Here is a 22421-nt window from a genome sequence, read left to right as displayed (position 1 = left end):
GCACTGGTCCTAAAACGTGCTGTAAATGTAACCACGGGCCATTCCAGCCTCCTGTAACCTGAAAACGAATGAACACCCTATTCCCAGTTTTAGACATTTTCCCGTTTCTGAGATTCATACCAAGGTCAGGGTTGAAATGAGAATATATTCAAATAAAATGGACCATGCGAACATCATCTCAGAAATGTTCGAGTCCACAGTCTGTCAAGAGTGTTAGCAGATAATAAACTGCCGAGGCTATTAAACACTTCTTCCATACTTAAAGAGTTTAGCAGAGCATGCGCGCTTTTTGGTCTTCGTGTCGTGCATAGCGCTGCATGTCAATACAATACCTTTTTGTTTAAAGGGTAAAGAGATGGCCAATCAGCTTTTGAATATGTACATACCAGAGTACCATAACCGCTTGGCAGTGCTCAGAATTTAAAGCGGTTTTATCTGCTAATTCGGAGAAACGCACCATCCAGACAAAACTCATTTGTGTCACAATTGAACATTATGCTGCAGTTATGTCACTGTTTTATGGCAGCGTTGATCTCGCTACAACGCCCTTCTTGTATCAATTATTTTCGACTCAAACATGGAATCTTTCTACCTCTCGCTTCCTGCCTGCCTCACTCTCTTTTTCGCGGATGTCATGTTTTCTTTCACACTCATTATCAATTACCGACATGTCACTCTCGAATGACAAATTCTGCCACGGGACGGTAATGGGAATCAAAATATTGTTTCCTAGACAAACACATAGCTTGCGGCCTTCTGCACAGTGATACTTTTCGTTATAAACATCACTCGTTCATGTCACTGCGCGGTTCGAGTTTTCTCTTGTGAGCATTAGTGTACATTAGTTGGCTGTCAGTGTCACACGGCTGGCAGTCTAATCCAGCAAGAAAAACTTTTCTTTTTAAAATTGCTGTATAGCCAAGAGCCCGTGTTTTATATCAAGGGTGGTGTTCTTGAAAAATGAGCCGCCCTTGCCGCCGACCCCACATACGGTCGCACAAGCATCTCCACGAATCTTTTGTGAGATATGTTCAGCATGTCTGTCTTTTGTGAACCATAAATACAAAAGCTAGGCGATCGAAAGAGCGGTCTTCTTCACTGACTCATTATTATATGAAACCTGGCTACTTCGTGGGCTTCTGCAAACACTGACATCGGCGCCCTTTGGAACCAGTCCTCTGCCCTCGTCATCTCACACGGTACTTGTGGGCATGATCTTAGTGTGCAGTTGTGTCAAGCACGGATCCCTTGTCAGTCAGAAATGCCATCCTTTGCTAACAATCTGCAGTATGACTGCATATTAGTAAACAAGCCTAGACAAACTCTCTTACCCTCTCCAGTGAATGTTTGATTCCTTGTGCATTTAAGGGACGGAGAGCGAGAAGGCACCGGACTAAGGAGGTGGGGGGGGGGCGAGAAGGCACCGGACTGCGGGAGGGGGGGGGGAGGACGGGATGAAATTGCTTCACGCGTAATGCGAAAATGAAACCATTACTTCAGAGCAAATAAAGTCGCATTGCGAGCCGCCGATTTATATTTCTTCCTTACTAAATGCAGCATCCAGCCTGCAATACACCAGGTTGCCCACCGCCCATTTTAACCACAATGCTCGCTTTAACCAATTCCGGACTGCAGGGGGGGAGCAAGAAGGCATGGGACTGCAGGGGGGGAGGGACGGGAAGGAATTGCCTGAGGCAGAATGCGAAAATGAAACCATGTCTGCCACACAACTAGCGTAGGAGGGAGCCTCTAGGGCGGGTCCAGCACCGCTTCCGGCATCCCATACGCCAATAGCATACCAGTTAGGTGCTCAAGGACGTCACTCCTGCCCTGGAATGTGCTATCAGGCGGCCGTTTTGGATTTGCTAAACCAGTATCTCAGTGTAATCAAAGCAATCCGACACCCGTTGTACCTAATGTACAAAATGCTGAAAATAATTCTAGACTCGCTCGAAAAACTTTTTGAGTAATACGTAATTGCTCCTAGTGCATTATATTTGTAAATATTTTGAAACATTCTTTTTACGAATTAAAGAAGATATTGCAAGAATCCCATTGAAATAAAAAAACAACGCATTTTCTTCTGTTTGCTTTACCTGACAATGCCATTAGCTTTCCATTAACTTCCAACCCTGCCCTTCAAAGATGGCCACCTTCGTTGCAGTTATCTCCAGGAAGTATGCGCGGCTGGTAGCCGGTGTAACTCCAGAGCTCGGAGCACGATCCCTCCGCAACGCAGACAGTCTTCGGGAGGGGGAGAGAGAGAGGGACGGGAGGAAATCGCGTAGCGCGTAACGCGAAGATGAAACAAGCTTGCAAAAGAAGTAAAAAAAAAAAAGAAAGGCACATTTAAACCGGAGCAAAGAAAAATAGTCTGTGCAGTAAAGGGGCTGATAGCCGTGGAAGGACACAAATGACGACATGGCCGTCATGGGGAGGGACTAGGAAGCTGAAAACCAATCAGAATGCAGTATTTAGGATGTAAGCCAATCCAAAAGATGGGCAGAGAGTGGGCGGAGCTTAAATGAAGCTTCCCTACTACAGTATATACTGCATGTTTCAACGAGACAGCGCAAGCGCTGCCTAGGCGAGACCTAAAAAACATGGAATTGAAAGTGGAACCAGATAAAAGTTCCAATTAGAATCAGAAGAAAGGCACTTGCTCTCATGAATTTCTCTGTGATCACAATGAAGGAGCATTGGTCTCAGTGGATGAGAGCATACTCCCGCCTGCAAAGGTGGACAGAGACAAGTGTTCTCACTAACTAACAAGCTTTGCACAATTGAAACACACTTTCCGTCCGAACAATATCATCTTCAGGATTACCCATAAGGAATGGCCAATCAGAGCCCAATGTTCGCTGTGCCGTGTCGGCCTCCTTCTCATGGAATAATAAAATGTCAACTCTTTCTTCCACTGCAACTTCACTATATCACACAAAGGAGTATCGCCTCCTCAGCTTTCTCATCCACTGCAGGTGTTGAAGTTTCAGTCCAAAACAACTATTCACTATGTAATACGGTTCCTACGAATTAAGGACTGTGTATCTGGACAACATAAACTCCAGTCCACACATATCATCAGGAAATATTGGCCCAATTCCTAGCTAGCTCACAGTTCCACATCTACACCCCTAACCGTACCAGGGTACCAGATGGTATATGTAACCTCGAACATGACCACTCTTATTCCCCAAGGAAATCATGGAAACAAATCTACTCTTTTGTTGTTTCTTTTGAATGCCCATGGTAAACGCAATAATGATCTGAATCTAGCATTTATTGAAACAACTATACATGCATAGAAAGTGTAAGCTGCAATTATTAAGCAAATGAAACAAAGCATTGTAAACAGCATAACGAGTAATGGTGAAAAAGATTGACAGTTCAATCACTATAACATTACTATGTGATTATACTCCTATCTAACACTACCTAAACTATCAAGAGCATAGTGGGAATACCCTCTGCCAGATCCATTGGGACAGCAAAACACCCCACACCTGAGTATGATGTGCCAGGAAGCCGGTCTGGGTAGAACAGGCTTTCGTCCTTTGAAGGATAACGTTTAGAGTCAGCAGGGCTGCATCACAGTCACAGTGCACCACATTCCAGGATAATCCCAGCAGAAGTGTATCACAAAAGACTGTAGCACAAAAGACTGTGTATATATAATAGAAGCACTGCTCCTATTGCTCTGTGTCAAAGGTGCAGAGCTAATGCAATGGTTTGTCTGGAGCCTTAAATCTGCCTCCAACCAGACAACCAAATGCAAGGGCCTCATGTTCTTTGTGCCTGGACTTTGACAGAGTGTACAGACAACAAGGCAGCAATTCTTGCTAGGAATAATCTGCACATATAGTAGTTTCATAGCACGCTATCGTGTTAGTGTAAATCTAAAATGTCACCATTAGAAAAAGATGTCAAGCTAAAACATACATAAAACTAAAATGAAGACTTAGCGCGGGCCCTAATGTACCTCACTAGAACTATACTACAACATTAAAAAATGTATGTTAGCAAAGAATACCATTTTAAATAAGCACACAGTGACTTTGGTGTCTGAAACAGAAAAACATTATGCACATCAAGCAGAAATACAACGTTTATATCAAACTATAGTGGAGCACCTAAGCCCACTTTTGATAACTTTAAATGCACATTGGTTAATTAAAGTTGATCAAATATATGTATATGATTCACTCTGCTAAATCTAAAAATGAACAGCGTGCAAAATTATTTGAGTACATAATGAATAAATCGTGTAAATCATGTAAACTGGAAGTAATGCAGGGTACAGATTAACATATTATCAAGACTTGCGTTGGCACAGTCACGTAAAGTGGTGTAATCTTTTGGAAGGGTATTTACTATACAGCACACATCCAATGTGTGGAATATTTAAGGATTTATTTGGCATACTAGGCAGCCTGTTTGTGCACCAGCTAGGAATGAGAGCAGTAGCAGTCAATGTTTTTCATAAATATGGCTCTTCATTCCTTTTTCTCGTTGAGTAACATAGCGCAGCAACTTTGGTTACAGCACTGCATTGTGCTGAAAAATAATAAATCTGTCCGTGCATGAGAATGTGAAAGTGAAAGAAAGAGCAGACACAAAATTAGTTCAAGTTAAGTTTATTGCATAGTTAATAAAAACCAGTGTATAAAATCAAGCACTTAAAACCGCAAGGATACGTAAAAATATAAAAAATAAAATGTATATATAAAACTTTAAACAGTTTATCTTTTCCCACGTGCCAGCAGCGGGCCTCACGCCCGCTATATTAGTGTGGCCAAACACAGCCAATTTCCGGTCCGCCGCGGTGCGATGCGCACCGCCATCAAAGTGCGCCCGCCACCGCGGCGGTGGAAGCCAATAGAGACTCACCGCTGTGCGGAATGACGTCCCGTCCGCTGTACAAATCAGGATGCCTCAAAAAGCCAGTCGCACCACAGCGGAGAAACTGCCCAACTAGAGACGGCGGAAGCTCGACAGCGGAGCGTGAAACCTGATTCCTGGTCCCGACCGCAATGGATCCAGCTCTTCACGTCTTTCCGGTGCTGTACCTGATACATCCAATATTACGAAACACAAGAGCAACCCATATGTCCTTGTGAACTGGGTATTTTGCCTTAAGCAAGAACAGTGTCCACAAGGAACTTATTTCATTTAGCACATTTGTCAATAAAGAGTAAAAAATATACTCATTACCGATTGAATCAAAAAACGAAAGACAAAGAACGGAGCTTGTTTCAATTCAATTGAAAACTACATTAAATTACATTAATACTTCAATAGCCTGGAGAAGTATTTACTTCAGCCGAAGTAAATATAGTTTATTTCATAGATAACAATTTTGTCGCAAAACTATTTTTTCCAATATACTACAGGCACAATTGAAAAAAGTGAGAGTGAACCCAGTGAGGTGATCATAGCCTATAACGTGAAAATTATGTGAATACTAAATCAAAAAGGTCTTAAAAACAACAATGAGAGGCATTTGACAATGTGATGAATCTTTCTCGCTCTCTCTTGGTTGGTGTCGACGATGTTTCAACCCACTCTGGATGGGGGGTCTCTTCAGGACAATTATCTGGGGGCTGAGATAAGGGATTTATAAGTGCCGGTATTACACTAGTTATTAATTATTACACTCCAGGTTACTGGTTCGCTTACCTATTGGTAATCTTGTATCTCCACAGTATTCTATAGCGAAGCCACTGATCGAAGCTGGGCTACAAGAAGCACTTAGTCATATTCAATGGAGCCTATATTAAAGAGAATGATTATAGAGAACCTTTTAGTGCATAACCAATATGCAACCCTATCTAAAAATTAGAATCAATCTGTAATACGGTTAATCTTCAATCTAGGGTATACGGAAGAGTTGTTACAGAGTGCCTTAGGTAGAGTATTCAATTTACGATATTATAAGATACTGTATGTGCACAGGCGCCGATTAATGTTAACCCAGCACAGACGCGGCTAAACTCATTAGTCAAAATGCATACAGCATGTAGAGAATATAATAATAATGCTAGTAAATGAGGGATACGTTAAATTGTATCATACAGTCAAACATTAATTGAAATAAAGCCACTGCCTTAATCACGACCGCGTGAGACTATTACTAGCCTCAACACCGTGTCATTAACAATTTTACTGGGGCGAGGCACGGATAGTATAAAAAACAACAACCGATGGAAATCAATTAAAGTAACCCGATACAATTAAAGCCATCCAAACATATTAAGCAGCACTCACATTTGTTGTAATTCTCTTCCACTTTTGTCCGTTATTTTTAAATGCCAGCTTTAAACTCGAATTGCTGCAAAAGCCATGGAAATTATTAAGGCTTATCCGACAACGGTATATTCATAGTATAGTGTTTAAGGTCCAATTTAAGATTCCGTAGTACTTACTATAGTTCTATTTGAAAAGAATTGCGGACGGACGAGACGAATTAAGCGTCTAAACAGATCCCACTTAGTCGAATCCCACGGGCCGCAATACAGACCGTACCCCGGAAATGATAGAAATAGAACCCGAATGTCAGCACATGCGCAAGAGAGCAGGCAACAAAGATTCATATGCAGCCATCTTTAAGTAGCGCGATGACCATTTGTATTAATGAATTATTCAGAAAGAAACATGTAACTAACCTTGATGAAGATAATAACAGGTTACAATAGAAAATGTATAAAATACTATATGGCACTATTACAATTTTTACAACAAACATTACAATTATGACATGTTGCACATACCATTTATTATTCGTCCCTTATCAATAAGACACTTATTGTTTACAACAAGAGGGAACATGAAGGGAAAAAGGGGGGGGTAAGGGGAGGGGGAAAAAAGGAAGAAAAAAAAAAGGAAGGGAAGGGGAGGGGGAAAGAAAACGAAGAAAGGGGAGGGGTTATGTGAAATCAAAAAACACATTTTCAGTAAAGACTCAGTGCCAATATATATACAGTGACAGATAAAAACACAAAAGGTATGTTCCTCAGCTTTTATGATGACAACAGTATATTCCATCATTCATAATGAAAGTAGTTATTTAATTGAGCAGAGCCCTACTCAAGTGTTTCTTTAATGCAAACTGATGAACCTTCGCCATTCCTCTAGACTATTCAAGCCTCTACATGTCGATTGACATTTGTCAATCCATTTACACTCTAATGTTTGTAGAAGTAAAGAGATATCACCTCCTCTGGTGGGTAACCTCGCTTTTTCTATTACCTGCCATTTGATGTCATCTGGTGAATGTGCTTTCTCTTTATAATGCTCTACCAGTGGAGCATTGTCTGTTGAACACCGTATTCTGCTCCGATGCTGGCAGATTCGGGCTTTCACTGGCTGGGTAGTTTGTCCAATGTAGATCAAGCCACATGGACACCAAATGCAGTATATAACATTAGATGTTAGACAATTGGAAAAGTCACGTAAAGTAAAGTTTATATTTTCATGGGAAAAGGACTTAGTTTCCATGGTAAACTTACTTTCATATAAATGTATGGAATATCCTGTTGTCATCATAAAAGCTGAGGAACATACCTTTTGTGTTTTTATCTATCACTGTATATATATTGGCACTGAGTCTTTACTGAAAATGTGTTTTTTAATTTCCCATACCCCCTCCCCTCCCTTTCTTCGTTTTCTTTCCCCCTCCCCTTCCCTTCCCTTTTTTTTTTTTCCTTTTTTTCCTTTTTTCCCCCTCCCCCTTTCCCCCCCCCCCTTTTTCCTTTTTCCCTTCATGTTCCCTCTTCTTGTAAACAATAAGTGTCTTATTGATTAGGGACGAATAATAAATGGTATGTGCAACATGTCATAATTGTAATGTTTGTTGTAAAAATTGTAATAGTGCCATATAGTATTTTATAAATTTTCTATTGTAACCTGTTATTATCTTCATCAAGGTTAGTTACATGTTTCTTTCTGAATAATTCATTAATACAAATGGTCATCGCGCTACTTAAAGATGGCTGCATATGAATCTTTGTTGCCTGCTCTCTTGCGCATGTGCTGACATTCGGATTCTATTTCTATTATTTCCGGGTTACGGTCTGTATTGCAGCCCGTGGGATTCGACTAAGTGGGATCTGTTTAGACGCTTAATTCGTCTCGTCCGTCCGCAATTCTTTTCAAATAGAACTATAGTAAGTACTACGGAATCTTAAATTGGACCTTAAACACTATACTATGAATATACCGTTGTCGGATAAGCCTTAATAATTTCCATGTCTTTTGCAGCAATTCGAGTTTAAAGCTGCCATTTAAAAATAACGGACAAAAGTGGAAGAGAATTACAACAAATGTGAGTGCTGCTTAATATGTTTGGATGGCTTTAATTGTATCGGGTTACTTTAATTGATTTCCATCGGTTGTTGTTTTTTATACTATCCGTGCCTCGCCTCAGTAAAACTGTTAATGACACGGTGTTGAGGCTAGTAATAGTCTCACGCGGTCGTGATTAAGGCAGTGGCTTTATTTCAATTAATGTTTGACTGTATGATACAGTTTAATGTATCCCTCATTTACTAGCATTATTATTATATTCTCTACATTCTGTATGCATTTTGACTAATGAGTTTAGCCGCGTCTGTGCTGGGTTAACATTAATCGGCGCCTGTGCACATACAGTATCTCATAATATCGTAAATTGAATACTCTACCTAAGGCACTCTGTAACTACTCTTCCGTATGCCCTAGATTGAAGATTAACCGTATTACAGATTGATTCTAATTTTTAGATAGGGTTGCATATTGGTTATGCACTAAAAGGTTGTCTATAATCATTCTCTTTAATATAGGCTCCATTGAATATGACTTAGTGCTTCTTGTAGCCCTGCTTCGATCAGTGGCTTCGCTATAGAATACTGTGGAGATACAAGATTACCAATAGGTAAGCGAACCAGTAACCTGGAGTGTAATAATTAATAACTAGTGTATTACCGGCACTTATAAATCCCTTATCTCAGCCCCCAGATAATTGTCCTGAAGAGACCCCCCATCCAAAGTGGGTTGAAACGTCGTCGACACCAACCAAGAAAGAGCGAGAAAGATTCATCACATTGTCAAATGCCTCTCGTTGTTTTTAAGACCTTTTTGATTTAGTATTCACATAATTTTCACGTTATAGGCTATGATCACCTCACTGGGTTCACTCTTTCACTTTTTTCAATTGTGCCTGTAGTATATTGGAAAAAATTGTTTTGCGACAAAATTGTTATCTATGAAATAAACGATATTTACTTCGGCTGAAGTAAATACTTCTCCAGGCTATTGAAGTATTAATTTAATTTAATGTAGTTTTCAATTGAATTGAAACAATCTCCGTTCTTTGTCTTTCGTTTTTTTATTCAATTGGTTATGAGTATATTTTTTACTCTTTATTGACAAATGTGCTAAATGAAATAAGTTCCTTGTGGACACTGTTCTTGCTTAGTACCTGATACATCACCAGCAACTCATGGACCGTCGCGGACGCCGCCTCAGGTACGCATAACACAATCCCGCACACAACCACAACACACAACTCATGGGCTGAAACAGGGTCCCTGGCCACACCAGACAGCCTGGAGGGGACAGGAACACATCCACAAGTGTACCTGCCACCAAGTCACCTCTCCACAGCCAGGTCACACATCGCCACGATCTTCAAGTAATGTCCCGGTCACGTCACCGCAGCGGTGAAGACAAGGGAAAACATGCGCACAATGCAGAAGGCAGGGCCAGTATCAGGCATGGGCAGGGCATAAAAGACACAGGGCCACACCTCCCCACTCTACACACTGCCCCCCCCCCCATGAATGGACATGCCATGTGCACCCCCCTGTGCACCCCCGTGCCCACCACCAAGCTAGGTGAATCCACACCCTGCACCACACAACAAACAACTAGGGAGACAGCCACAGCAGGAGTGGCTGCAGAGGAACACACAGCACAGAAGCACAGGCCCAGAGCAACCCACACACCACAACAACACCACATCCATGGCAAGAAAGCTGAGCACAAGCACCAAATGAACACACACACCTACAATGAACAAACATCATACTGGACACACAGCCTGCCAAGTCACACTCACACAGACATACCCCACACTGACACACAGCCGCATACACAGACTACATTCCACCAGCAATTGAGCACAACAAATAGGAAAGCCAAAGTGAGGTGCACACAAATGGAAGGCCAAGGAGACAACTAACAAGCATGTGTACATCACATGCAAGACAAGGAACAGAGAACAACACCCTCACCCCAGCAAAGCACACATCACTGGCACAGTGAGTGAACTCAAGCCACAGTCACCTCAGGGCAACAACTTAGGGAGACAGCAAGGCAACCCATGAATAGGCACAGGGATGAAAGGAAGGCCCTGAAGTCAAACTGTGAACAGCCACACATATGTACACAACAACTACACAGGAGTATGCCAGCAGCACAACACACAGGGCACATTGACACACTCCATGACTGTCAAACACAAGTAGGAATCTTCACACATACCCCCCCCCCACACCTGCAGCACACAACCCCAGTGTCAGACACACAGAAGGGTGTCAATAATGTCCAGTCAATACACAGACAAACAATCACACTCCCTGGGGGTATCCACAAACATCACACACACACACAGGGATGCCAGAACCAATGTCTGCACAAAAATAACAGCCAAACACATAACTCAACAGAAATACACACAGAACCACAACAAGACCACTCATGACCTGTGCAAAACTGTGAGAAGGCAATTAGAGCACAGACACAACAGGAGTGCACAACATCATCCGTCATGAACAATGCACAGACAACATACCGCAACACAGACAAGAAGTGCACCATCACAGAACAACACAGACACATCCAACACACAACAGATGCACATGACAATCATTCACATAACAAACATAGCAGGACATCAGGGGATGCACACCAGGCCAGGACAAGGCAACATACACCCACAGCACTGTATGCACAACAAGCAGTGTGTGCACACAAAACATAACAGTCCAACACAGCCATGAGTGACACACCATGAACACCCACAACAACAATCAAAACAGCACACTGACAACATCACACTCAGGAAGTCAAGCAGTACCCCAGCATACACACATACACCTAACACAACACCCACAGATGCACAAGTCTGGGAAACAAAAGTGGAAACAACTTGAGCAAAGGAATGGGCAGCACAGACATTTGAACTGCACATGAGCAACCATGCCTGCTGAACAGTACTAGAACAACACATATAACTAATTGGGGAGATGCCATGAGTGGCACAGTGCTCCTGGCCAAAGACCTGCACCACAAAGCACAGTGTCACAGATGAAGTGATGGGGAGGCACACGCACAGGCAACACAAGGGGACAGCTGACATCAAAGTGAAGTGGTGTGCACTTCAGCAGTGGACATGGCAGGAGTGTACCATTCACAAATAGAGGGAGTGCTGACTCACAATGTCAAGGCATCTGAAGCACAGATAGGGGATGGAATGACATGGCACACCACATGCCACACTGTAGGCAACAAAGCACCATGTGACAGCAAAGCATGAGAACATCACACCCACAATATCAGTGTGGTTGAGCAGGTATGCACAGTGAGTACAAACAGTATCAAGACACATGGCTGTTCAACCAAACAAAACCCTGACTTGCCAGCCACACACTCTGCATACACACAATTGGCAAAAGCAACAAGTAGGAGTCAGCCAGAAATGCAAGGACACACCAACACACTGCACAGTGCACAACATACAACTCACACATGTGCACACAATCACAATCACAGGCCTGAACAATCACACAAACAGGCACTCTACTCCCGGGTGACACGTGTGTAGTTGACATTGCATGAGCACATACACATCAACACTCATACTGCTCACTTCCTGACCACCCAAGTGCATACATTGAAAGTAACCCATGTCACCAGGATGACTGCCCATCACACCATGACCATACACCTACACTGCTGGGCACACAGAAAGTAAGAACACACATACATGATGACCCTGGCAAGCCTGTGGAAAGAATCACACACTGTGCCTGCAGTGCCCCCAAACCTGACATGTGTACAATATAGCCAACATGAACACAGATCGAAAAAAAATTACAACGGCGTACCATCTAAAAACAACATAATTGCACCCACAAGTATCACAGTCAGGAAGAACTGAAGTCCCTGTCACTCCAGTACAAAACTGAACAAGTCAGACAAGCCATTGGCAATGTTGAAGTGGCACACAGGGCATGTGGCACAGTAAGACATATACACACAGGAAAAACTTTATTTAGTAAGGACACTGACCAAACAGACAACAGGAGCAACTGTCTTTATTCACAAATTGCACAGATAGGCACCAATATTAGACAAGAGCATGGCACGAAATTCAGAGCTTGTACATGAGAAGCTGCACAGGCAGGGGGCAAACAGCAAGGCCAGTGGCCTGTCCAAGGTGCAGACTGAGTCCATGAGAAGCTGCACAGGCAGGGGGCAAACAGCAAGGCCAGTGGCCAGTCCAAGGTGCAGATGAGGTCCATGAGAAGCTGCACAGGCAGGGGGCACACAGCAGGGAACGACAAGGCCAGTGGGCAGGACAAAGTGCAGACTGAGTCCATGAGAAGCTGCACAAGCAGGGGGCAAACAGCAAGGCCAGTGGCCAGTCCAAGGTGCAGACTGAGTCCATGAGAAGCTGCACAGGCAGGTGGCAAACATCAAGGCCAGTGGGCAGGACAAAGTGCAGACTGAGTCCATGAGAAGCTGCACAGGCAGGTGGCAAACATCAAGGCCAGTGGGCAGGACAAATAGCAGATTGAGTCCACGAGAAGCTGCACAGGCAGGGGGCAAACAGCAAGGCCAGTGGCCAGTCCAAGTTTCAGTCTGAGTCCATGAGAAGCTGCACTGGCAGGGGGCACACAGCAGGGAACGACAAGGCCAGTGGGCAGGACAAATTGCAGACTGAGTCCATGAGAAGCTGCACAAGCAGGGGGCAAACAGCAAGGCCAGTGGCCAGTCCAAGGTGCAGACTGAGTCCATGAGAAGCTGCACAGGCAGGTGGCAAACATCAAGGCCAGTGGGCAGGACAAATTGCAGATTGAGTCCACGAGAAGCTGCACAGGCAGGGGGCAAACAGCAAGGCCAGTGGCCAGTCCAAGTTTCAGTCTGAGTCCATGAGAAGCTGCACTGGCAGGGGGCACACAGCAGGGAACGACAAGGCCAGTGGGCAGGACAAATTGCAGACTGAGTCTATGAGAAGCTGCACAGCCAGGGGGCAAACAGAAAGGCCAGTGGCCAGTCCAAGGTGCAGACTGAGTCCATGAGAAGCTGCACAGGCAGGGGGCAAACAGCAAAGCCAGTGGGCAGGACAAAGTGCAGGCTGAGTCCATGAGAAGCTGCACAGGCAGGGGGCAAACAGCAAGGCCAATGGCCAGTCCAAGGTGCAGACTGAGTCCATGAGAAGCTGCACAGGGAATGTGTGTGACTGTACCCTGCCATGGTCAGCAACACAGTCTGGGGTGTCACGATGGGCAGCACAGGCACCGCTGTGGGAGGGACAGGTGTGTGAGGTTGACCAACATTCAGACTTGGCTGTCAGTCGGACTGGCAGCTGGCTGTGTGTCGGGCACAGTTGGAGCACTGGACTGGTGAGAGAGAGGCCCAGCTGAGGTAGAGCTATCAGTGGCTCGGGAAGCCGGAGGGCTGCTTGGAGCAGGTGGTGTAGTGGCACGTGGAGAAGGAGTCATGCTGATGTGAGACACAGTATGGGTGGGAGATTGTGGAGGGGTGCCTTTCCACTTCTTGGGGATTTTAAATGGCTTGCCTGACTTTGGATCAATGGGGAGTGGGGTGGACACAATAGGCACACTCAACACCAAGGCTGCAGCCGGTGCAGACGCTGGCCCTCCCTCTGGGGACGTGCTGGATCCAGCAGTACGCTTCACCTGGCCTTGCCTCTGCCCCTCCATCCCCTGTTTACCCGGTGTTCCCCCTACAGTGCCCTCCTTTCCCTGCTTCACTGGGCTTGGAATGGGAGTCGAGGTTGTGGGTTGATCTGCCTTGGAGCCCTTCTTATGTGTAGCATTGGCAGGCACCACCTTCTCAGTGGGCACAGCAACTGTCTGCTTGTCTTTGCAAGATGCTTTTGGGACAGGAGAGTCCTTGGCTGGGGATGGCTCTGAGGCATGTGACCCTGAGGTCTGCTACTTCGCTTTTTGGGCCTTGGTGTCGCCTGACAGGGTTTTGTCTTTGCTCTCTGGGGTGGCTTTGGTTTTCTGTGGGGATGGTGTCTGCACCCTGGACCGCTTGGGCTGCTGCTGCTGTGTGCTACGTGTCCTGTATTGTGACCTTGAGGTCTGTGGAGCGTGGTCACTATCGTCAGATGTGGCCACTGGCATGGGGGTGGACAAAGGGACTGGAGCTTGACTACGAGACTGTGCCAGTTAAAGGGCTGCCGTCACTGCGGAGGACATTGACTGGACAGTCCGGTGCAGCCCACCCACGTCTGAATGTATGCCCTCCATGAAAGCAACCACCTGTGCCAATTTTTTGTCGTGGTCTATGAATGCATTGAAGAGAGCTGTCTGGCCTACACACAGCTGGCGCAAAAGGTCCACAGACTCTGCACTGATGGCAGCAGGGGAGACAGGGGCAGGGCGAGCGGTACATGGGGTGAAGGACACTCTTCCCCTCTTCCTGTTGCGACCACGGGCAGCACCAGAGGAAGTGGCTGGGAGGGTGGGCACTGTTCGCTGTGTTGTGGAAGATGATGCAGAGTCCCCGTTCCCTGTGCCCGCCAACATGGATGCGTCACCGCTTGCATCAGATGACGTAGAACTTTGTGTCTCGGGCTGTGATTCCTCCAGCAGAGTCCTGTCCCCCTCCGAGGTGCTGGTCACATCTGTGTCACTGGGCTCCTGTGCAACTGTTGTGCTTGTATCCCCACCACTGGTGTCCATCCCCTGTCCCTCCGTGACCACGGGAGATGCTGAATGAGAGAGTGAGAGATGTAGGGTCAGTTCAGTGTCAGCAACAGAACAAACATATGCAAGCAAAGCAACACTGAGGATGACTAAATCGACATGTCGCACGCCACCCTGTGCAATAACATTGCAAACACACTTTTTTTTACTCAAACAGTGCGTGTAAACAAGAAAATCAGGCATAAGTGAGCCATGTGATGAGAACACAGCACATCATCCTGCATGTGGCTCCGTTCAAACAGTTTCAGACACAAATAAACCCTGAGGATTTCCTTAGCTTATATTCATTAGTTCAAGCAGTCACCGTAATGAACTTGATTTCAAAGAACTTAGATAAAGACAGTTATCACAATTGATTCTTTATATAATAAAAACCGGTTCAGAATTAATATAAGAGATTAGGAAGTATTTATAATCTCGAAGAAATGCATGGTGCAACTGTGGTCCTGAAGATGGTCTCGGGGATTAATATTATCAGATAGGAGACCGAAACGTCGACGCTGTGGCACTTCTTTGACATAAACAGAGTACATCGGATGTGTTATGATACTGCAATTGTCTAAACAAGAATTTTCTTGGTGTATGACCAACTGTGGATGGTTCATTGCTGCACAAAAAGTGTAAATGCCTACTGTTTATATGTGCTAAATCGACAGTAGTCCTTTGTTGCCAATGTATAAATGCAAATATATATATTTTTTTTATTACTGTATATATAAAAAGAGTGGTTATGAAAAATTTCTAGAAAAGATTATATAAAGAATCAATTGTGATAACTGTCTTTATCTAAGTTCTTTGAAATCAAGTTCATTACGGTGACTGCTTGAACTAATGAATATAAGCTAAGGAAATCCTCAGGGTTTATTTGTGTCTGAAACGTTACACCCAAAGCCTTGGGGTTAAATGGGTTGCCCTATTGTTTTGTATATCCGTTCAAACAGTAACACAAATAGCTCTGACATGAAGCCCACGACCCAGAATGCCATTGAAATGCCTAGTACTCGAATTCCCTTAGGAAGTACAGGTAGGAAAAAGGCATTACAGCTGCACCCAGCACAGAGGCCACTTACAAGCCACTGCATCACACTACCAACATCACGTAGCCCAGCGCTGGCACAGCCTTGAGACACACGCAGCCACTCACAGCCAAAGTCACCCTTCCCAGTATACTCACCCCTACTTTGCTGCTGACGCTCCTTCAATCGTGCATACAGCTCAGGCTGTGTCACGGCCAAGATGCGGCACATCAGTGGTGTCATGCTGCGCCGTGCCAACCTGCCAGTGTGAGGGAGCAGCCCCAGTGTCATCTCCGCAACGTTCTTTGTCAGCCGTGAAATGTTGTACCACCTCTTGTGGCAGTGGGTGCGCCGGCGGTTTGAGACATCCAGAGCCCGCATCTTGGTTGCAATGGCCATCCACACTGCCTTATGCTGGTGTACTTTGAGCTGCAGGCATGGGAGACAAGAGGGGGGAAACATCAGTGACACACTGTTATGTAACAATATCTCTCAGTACAGTAGCATGATACAGACTCATCCCAACTCCACAGATATGTCTTGCAGAGACAGGAATGCATCTCACAGGGTACATCTGCATGTGAGAAGCACACGTAAATGCATGCAGGTGTGAGGGGGGACACAGTACCTGCACATCTCTTTTACAAGCAGGATGCCAGCACAAAAAGCCATGTGTAATCTGCCCATTTCCAATTAGAGCAAGACATACGTCACATATCAACATGTGTTTGGGGGGAGCCTCACTCTGTCCAACACTTCGCAGGTCTCAACGACCTTGCACTGTGAATAGCTCACTGTGTCATGTATGTCACATTGAGGTACATGATCTCACAAACCCACACCCTTCTCACAGGGCCAGTCTTGTGCAATCTACAGGGATGATATGGCTCATTGATGGAGAGTCCTGCAAAAAACACACCTGTAACACTCTGTACATTCAGTACTCTGTCCATGTCAGATTGGGCGGTGACTGTGCAGGCCAGGTGGGCTCACATTGAGATGGACAACAGGGACCCACACAGCAATCACTGTCCTGACTCTTGCATTACCAACTTGCTGCGTCACTGTATGGCTGTCAAGACAAAACATGTCCCTTAAATCTTGATGTGCTGGCAGGGAGACGTGTGGAGTAGGGTACACCCCCCTTCACTCTAGTAAACAGCATGTTAGGCAGTGCATGACACAACCCCACACTCTCAGGCACATACTGCATCAGACCGACTACATGTGTGCCCCCCCTGCACTCTCACCCCCACTGTTGAAGACTTACCACGACATTTGGTGCACCATATAGCCTTGGGTACTGTGTGAGCACCTCGTCCACCAGGACCTCCAGCTTCTCGCTTGTGAAGGGACTGGCACGGATCTTCTCAGTCCTTGCCATCACTGTGGACATGAGACAGCAGCAGCGGAAGTGGGTGGGGAGGGGTCTCAGGCAGCAGTCCCTGGAGGCAGCAGCAGGTGAGGGGTCTCAGACAACCGTCCCAGGAGGCAGCAGCAGGTGAGGGGTCTCAGGCAGCAGTCCCTGGAGGCAGCAGCCGGTGAGGGGTCTCAGGCAGCAGTCCCAGGAGGCAGCAGCAGGTGAGGGGTCTCAGGCAGCAGTCCCTGGAGGCAGCAGCAGGTGAGGGTCTCAGGCAGCAGGCTCTGTGAGCAGTGGAAATGTGGGACTCTCTCCCACACATATGTGGTGTCGTTTCAGTGGTTCTAAGCTGCTGCAATTGGTGTTCCAGGTCAGCCTTTTTCAAATGCCTCTAATGACCGGCTCCGCGGTGGTGGAGCCGCCTACCGCGATTTTCAAAATTGCATCAGGCCACCGCGATAGCGGATCCCATTGGCTGTAAGGGCATGGTCCATGGCGGTGACACACCGCAGGGGCCAGGCGGTAGCTACTGCGAGTTGGGTGCCATACAGAGACATGGGTGACCAGGATTTGGGTGGCGGAGCATGGCAACCGCCATTTCACAATGTGCATATGCCTATCACTACTGCAATTGTGTCCTGGGCATTGGCAGTGACACACCGCAGGGGCCAGACTGTAGCTACCGCGAGTTGGGTGCCATACAGAGACATGGGTGACCGGGATTTGGGTGGCGGAGCATGGCAACCGCCATTTCACAATGTGCATATGCCTATCACTACCGCGATTGTGTCCTGGGCATTGGCAGTGACACACCGCTGGTGCCAGGCGGTTGCTTCTGCGATATGTGTGCCATACATTGAATATACTGGCCGTGATTTTGGTGGCGAAGCATGCCTGCCGCCATTTGCAGCTATGTATATGCCTATCCCTACTGCCAGTGTGTCTTGTAATGCACAAGACACACTGGCGGTAGGGATAGGCAAATACATAGCTTCAAATGGCGGCAGGCATACTCCACCACCAAAATCACGGCCAGTATGGGCTGTCGCTACAGCGAGCCTGCAGCATCACATTGTTGACTCTGTGCGTTATTGACTTTTGGAGCACGTTTCTGGCACCTATGGACACATCATGCTGTGTCAATATCAATGGTAATACATGGACTTAGAACAGTGGACACTTACATTTAATCATGCCACTGGATGTCATTGATACGTTATCCTGTTACAAATTACAGCCTTCATTTAATATCTCCCACCAAATGCTACTCTGTAATTACTCATGTTGCACAACAAATACCCCCAGTTTCATACCTGACACCATACATGACCACCAATTGCATATTGGAGACCATATGTCACCCTAAATTTCAATTATTACTCATAATTTGAGCATGAATGTCATCACTGAACACATATGTCACCCTGTTGTCATTTTGGTAAGACCAATTACAGCCTTCATATTATGTTATTGGACACACTAGCAACTCCTGCAGTGTATGACCACCTGTACATGGGGGTGCTCTACATACTCAAGGAAGTTAAATACATCAGCGCCACACTTGGAATACTGTACATTCTTATTTATTGTCACTTGGGTATATGCCTTAGTGGATGTTTTGTCTCCATGTCTGCCACCTGTCACCACAGTGACTTGTGTTGTTTTGTCTGGTATGTGCTTATGTTGTTAGGCCTGTCGTATATGATTTTGTTACATGTATATTTCCACAATAGTGAGCTAGTTGATATTGGATTTGAGTTGTGCGGTGTGTTCCGTTGGTAGTCAACAATGACCAGTGCATTTACATTGTTCACATCCAGATTGTTGCATTGGATGATGGACTGTAGGCAAAATTGAGGATGGTGCTCACTGCCTGGGAAGTTTGATATGGCATTTGTAAACAGTCAACGGTGGTCCACTATTGCCTGCACATTGATGGAATTGATTTGCTGTAATTGTGTGCGGTGTTGGTAGGTTGCACTAGTAGGACACGTGTGCAGTCAATTGCCACCAACACGAGTGTATGTGCCTGCTATGGCGTGGTAGCCTTACTTGCTCACCAGCTGTTCCTGCGCAGTGTGGGTGAACTGAATGTGCTGGTGAGTCAAGATGATGAGGGCATCCAAGACAGGTGAGATGTACCTTGATGGTGCTGCCTGTGACTCTCATCCAACTCTTACTTTAGTTCATTGTAAGGTACCAGTGCCCAACAAGTGATGCACAGCCAGCATCTTTGTCTGCGGACGGATGTTGAAGATCCGTGCCAGTCCATTCATGCACTGACTTGTTGGTATGCTGGGGTGTGTCTGTCCTGGTAGTGTTGTAGGTTGGTGTAGTGGCACTGTTGTGTCTCCAAGCAGCTGGATGAATTTCTCCATGGCATCTGTTGTAGTTCATATGTGTCTGTGTGCAGTGCTACCTTCATACTGCATGTCATTGTTCAACTTAAGAGCAGAATAAAGGTTGTCCACACTCCCTGCTGATCACGTACCTTATCCACTTTTTGTGTGCCACATTGACAATCTGTGTGCTTGTTGAGAGTATTGGACAGTGGTGTAATGGTGTCTTGTTACACTGGAACACATACCCTGCAAATGCTTTGCATTATCTGTCACTGTCAAGCTTTGGATTCTAATTAGCAGCAGATGTGGCATGTCTGCTGATGACAGTGGATATTAGCACATGCTTGTGAATATGTATGTGAATGTCTCTGAATTTGTGTGGATTTTAAATGGCACTGAATCAAAAAACAGTCCTACTGAACTTTCCACATTGTGTTGTTAATGTGTCCCCTGTCATGAGTGCACAAGAAGGTGTGTCAGGTACAGCAGCCACGTGGAAGCCAGCAGTGTCTCTGCTTCCCACATGTACTCTCTGGGCTAGGTACACAACAGCTTGAAATGTAACTATTGTCATTCACAGAGACAGTTCCCGTATTGGTTCTGCTCACTGTGCAAATACAGAACAGGTGTATGACAATTTCGTCTCAAGGTGGCACAACATCTTACTTGCGCTGTATGCTTTAAGTGTTGCCAGTCAATGTTAGTGCTGTGACCGCAAAATTTTGCAAATGTTGGCACATCTAATTGTGTGTTGCAGTGAAGTGTCCCCTTTCATCTCACCTAGGAGGCGACCGAATGTGTATCATCCTTTCACCCTCCTGGCTGACATGGAGGATGACTACGTGATACGCCAACTCCGTCTGGACAGAACAAACCTACAAGACCTATGTGCAATGTTGGAGCCACACCTGCGTCCTCGCAGGACATATCCAACAGCACTCACAGCAACGTCAAAGGTGAGGGCGTTCCTGCATTTCTTGGCTACTGGGTCATTCCAGAACACAGTGGGCATTGCAGCGGGTATGTCTCAACCAACCTTCAGCATGGTGCTACGGGATGCCCTGTCAGCTATGATGCGATACAAGGACCGATTCATACATTTCCCAAGGAAGCAGGAATTGGCGAATGTAAAGGGGGGTTTTTATGCACTTGGACACATCCCAAATGTTGTTGGTGCAATAGATTGTACACATGTTGGCCTAGTTCCACCACAGGCATGGGAGCACATATACAAGAATCGGAAACATTTCCTTTCAATCAATGTGCAGGTGGTGTGCCAGGCCGATATGATCATCTCACACGTTTGTGCCAAGTTTCCAGGATCAGCCCACGATCATGCGCAACAGCATTGTGCCCCAGATGATGGCCAATCTGCTTCCAGAGCGGGCATGGATTGTGGGTGAGTACACAGAGTTAAGTCGTGTGCTATATGTGTGCTATGCTGTCCTCGACCACAGTTAAGACACTCAATCTGTATGTGTATTTCACACTTAGGTGACTCTGCATATCGCAATGGACCTTGGTTGCTGAGCCCACTACGCAATTCCAGGACACCAGCTGAAGTCTGCTACAACAATGCCCATTGGAGGACACGTCGGTGGTGGAGCGAACATTTGGACTACTGAAATCGTGTTTTCGCTGCCTGGACAAGACCGGAGGGGCTCTGCAGTACTCACCCAAAAAGGTGTGTCAGATGGTAGTGGCATGCTGCATGCTACACAACCTGGCCTTGCGGAAAGGAATCCCTTTGATCCTGGATGATGATGACCAGCCGCAGCCCCCACTTGCAAACCCCCAATTGTCGAGTGACGAGGATAGTGGAGAGGAGGAAGGTGTTGACCTGCGTCAGCAGCTCATCAACAACTACTTCACTTGAAGGTGAGTGAGAATGTACAACGGGGACGTTGTCTGCTGATGTTGCGCTTGGTGAAAAGGTCTATGTGAGCTTTGTGACTGCAGCCTGTTGTTGAGTCACTGCTGGCTGCAAATGTGTTGGTAACAGGGTCGTTTGGCACAGCTACTTGATGTCTATGTCGGTACTGTTGCTCATTGGAATGTGTGCAGATTGGAGTACCTTGATGACAAGTGTTGTGCGATGGGTGAAAGGCCACCACCTGAGTAGCGAATAATGTTCTGTTGTGTTTTCCTAGGTCCCTTCAGGCTCTACTTGCCTGCAAAGAATCCCAGCTCCTGTGACATTGTAATCATGGGTAACATTGCACATACTGTGATAAACATGGAGCAGACATGTTAGACCTGGCAACTTTGGCGTGGGTCTCCCTTCCATTTTTTGCTGTTGTCTCCTCTGTTTTTGCTGGTAATAGATGCTCTGGGCGCTGAGCCACTGCCATTCAGTGCCACAGCGTGAATGCTCCCTTTGTAAATATGACCTGTGAATTGCTATATCCATACTTGGCTTATTTGGTTTACCTGTTAGTCCCTAGTAGCGTGGCCTGTGTGTGCCCAGTGCTGGTAAACCAAATGCTGTTGTTGGGCCTGCAGCGCTGGTTTGCGCCACCTACAGAAGCAGCTTGTAAAAGTGTGTTTCAGACCTGCCACTGCAGAGTCTGCGTGCAGTCCAGAACTGCCATCTTGGCTGTAAAGTGCACCCACTTCCCAGCCCCTGAACCCTCCCTTGGCATCATGTGAGTCGCCCCTATGGTAGGGTGCATTGTATGTGTAAGGTAGGACATGCTCTGATGTG

Source organism: Triturus cristatus, chromosome 5_1 (genome assembly GCF_964204655.1).
Source record: "Triturus cristatus chromosome 5_1, aTriCri1.1, whole genome shotgun sequence".
NCBI lineage: Eukaryota > Metazoa > Chordata > Amphibia > Caudata > Salamandridae > Triturus > Triturus cristatus.
Note: the sequence above shows the minus strand (reverse complement) of the source record.